The sequence below is a fragment of the Panthera pardus genome, unplaced genomic scaffold (assembly GCF_024362965.1).
Source record: "Panthera pardus isolate Hobbes unplaced genomic scaffold, ASM2436296v1 HiC_scaffold_8, whole genome shotgun sequence".
NCBI lineage: Eukaryota > Metazoa > Chordata > Mammalia > Carnivora > Felidae > Panthera > Panthera pardus.
Window position 1 is genome coordinate 57,253,086 of NW_026527013.1, and position 3,288 is coordinate 57,256,373.

Sequence of the window (3,288 nt, forward strand, 5' to 3'; positions counted from 1 at the left end):
GCAGGGGGAATGCTGAGTTTTAACTATGCCGTTGTCACATGGGGGGGCACCAGCCTAGCTGACATGCTGAAGCATGCACTGTAACCCCCACACAGCGTGGATCAGAACTCCTCCCAGTGGTTAGAGAGACAAATGCCATCTTCCCTCTTCCTTAGTTCCTCCCTCCGTTCCTTTTTCATCTTTATCTTTCTTTCCACTGTCACCTTTGGTAAAATATACAGCCTCTAACAATACCATCTTGAGTTTTACTTGTCAGTGCCCAGGCTAGTGCTAAAAATGTGTCCCCAACATACACGAAGGCGAGAAAACACCACAAAGAAGACCAGACACCAACCGTGATACCCTGCGTTAGTAAAGAGTGCTTGGTGCACATTATTAGAATATAACAGAGCAGCAAGGACTGGGCTGGTGATGGCTGAGGACTGGGAAGGCTCCCTCGCAGGGGCAGCCCTCAACCCACCTGGTGGCCAAAAAAATGGCAGCCATCCCACTCTTTCCCCCCTCCCCAAACCCCAAAATGTTATAAACACTGGTCAAATGACCCCCAGGCCTCCCTTGCTTCCGTTGATGGTACCCATTTCACGCTTGAGGCTTTGCCTAGAAATAAGGGAGCAATTGGGTCTCAGCACCCCTATGCCAACCTCTACCAACTCCATGCTGCCCTTCCACCCCCTCTGCTACCCCCACACCCAGCTCAGTGCCCCACCCAGCACTGCCCTGGCTTTCTCCCCTGCCAGCTTCTAGTCCCCACAGTCCCCCACCACCAAATAGGCTTGCTGGAAGGGCTCTTATGAGGTCACTCCCCCTGCTCAAATGTCAGTGATGAGCCCAGACCCTCTGGAACACCCACACCTTCAAGGTCCACCCCTCCATAATCATCTGTTCCCCTGCCAGGAAGCCCCTCCCCTGTTTCCCAGACCCTCCAACCTTCCAGTTTTCACAGAATCCTCCAGGGTCCTGCCGGAAGGACTGGTGGGATCAGCCCTGAGCTCACCACTCCTCACCATGCTTAGGCGGAAACCCAGGCTCTGAAGCTTGCAAAAAATACCCTGTGCAGGAACTCTGCCCTGCTCAGTCCTGCAGGAGACCTTCCCGCCACACTTATTTTCAGGGGGAGGTGGGGAGAAATGAAGGAGATGGACATGATGTGAAAATGCCTGAAGGGGCATGCTGCTGCCACAAATCTCCCAGGGGGCCTGTCTCTGCTCATTAGTTAAGTGGTGCCTGCCCAGTGAGGGAAGTGAGGGAAGGCCTGATGTACCCAGATGGGTTCCTGCTGTCACCACTTCGCAGTTCCTGTGAGCAGAGGATGACACACCCCTACTCCATCCTCTCTTGGGGCTTTGGGAGGAGGACAGTAGTAGAGGATGGGGTGGGGGTGGGAACGGGGCAGTCTGTGCAGCATCAAAACCAGCACCTTTGCTTCTCTGAGACAGGCCTGGCCCTCTCATAGCAGCCCAAGGTATCCAGGGCCAGAGGAGAAAGATTTTAATCTCCTTCTTGTTTATAAATTGCTCAAGAGCAGGAGCACAAGGGTCAGGGGGCAGAGTGCAGGGAGGTGGGGGGGTGATGCAGGAAAAGGAGGGCGGTCTGAGGCCTGGGTGGGGCTGGTGTGTCGAATCTTAAAGCAAAACAAGAGGAATATTGACATTTTGCTCAGGAAAACAAGGAATAAGCAAAGGGGAAGGAGGTCTATGGAAATGTATCCATGAAAAATCGCCTCTCTGGAAATGTTGGGCAGAGCCAAAGCCAAACCATGAAACAGATTTTGTCAACAAAATCAAGGTTCCTGAGACTGGTTCCTTTGCCCCTGAGCAATGAACTGGGCCAAGGGAATCACATCCCCACCAATGGTCACACATGCCAAGCCAGTTCCTCTGCTGTTACAGGCCTAGAGTGGGAGACATGCACAGATCTTCCCCCTTGGGGCCCCTGGCAGACAAGTAGCCAGGGCCTTCAGGATAGGAAGAAATCTGGGGTTGGGTCCGTCTCAGCCAGTAACACCTGTGCTACGTGCTTCTCTACCCAGCCTCAGTTTCCTCAGACGTGGGACACGAATTCCTGTCCTGCCTGCATCCTGGGAAGCCACCAGGACATCCCAGCTGGGAGGGACTTTGGAAACTGAAGGACAGGAGCAGCGACGCCTGTTTCTGACTGTCCCAGAGGTTCGAAACCTGTGAATTCCATGAACTGAATGACAAGAGGCCGGCCTGGAGCCCTGGGCGTTCCAGAGGGGCCACACCGCAGTCTCTTCTGTGACCTTTTCCAGGGAGAGATACCTGTTGTTTGAATTTCCTGGTGTCCTTGAATGCAGGGCGGCCCCAAGCTTGCATGTGGCCCTTGGAAGAAAAACCCCTAACTGGGTGGTCTGAGCCGGGCCACCACGTGGCCCCCAGAGGCTGTGCTGAGGGCCCTCTCTTGCCTCTGCCCGCACCATGGGACTGCCAGACCCTGGGACAACGTCTTGGGCTTGAAAACAGGGAGAGTGAGGCCAGGGGCCTAGAGGGACTCACTCAAAGTCCCAAGTTGGCTCCTGAGCCCCTGTCCCGGACCAGGCTGGGGCTGGGTCCTAGGTCCCAGAGTGGAGTCTGGCCCTGGCCGCCCCCCCCCGGGGGCCCCCAAAGCCCCAACCCCAACCACACATTCAGCCAGGGGCTCAACTGAGGAGGGACCGCGCCACCCCTCCTTTGGGGAAGCCAGGACGCAGGGTGCCCTCACCCGAGTCACATCCCCTCTCCTCGTCCTCTGTCCCTTTCCCCACACGGCCACTCCCCACCCCAGCCAGTCTCTGCCCAGCCTCTGCCTGGCCTGGCTCCTGCCTCCCGTCTCCACACCCAGCTCCACACACCTTCCTAAAGCAGGCCACGCACTGACCGACCGGGTCACCCCCTTGCTTGGTCCTGACACTCACTCCCAGCTACTCCTAGGAGCCCTCCGGAGCATGGGGAACCCCCTCCCACACACACAGTCTCAGAGACGGCTGTCCCCCGTCGCTGCCGTCGGTTCCCCGCCCCGGAAAGAAAAGACCCAGCCCGGATGGCAGGCTGGGCTCCCACTCGCGCCTCCTGGACATCCGTGGTGTGCCTTCATGCGGGCCAGCCCGGGGGTGTGGCGAGGACGGCTCTGCCCGCCCACCTCGGCCCTGGACGGAGCCCGGACCATCCCAGCCCTCCCCCACGTGGGCTGTGTGCTTCGGGACTCTGTCCCCTGCAGCGATTCTGAACCTCGCGTCCTGCTGCAGCCATCGCCTCAGTACGGTTCCCAGGGAGCCAGCCGCAGACGTGGGGG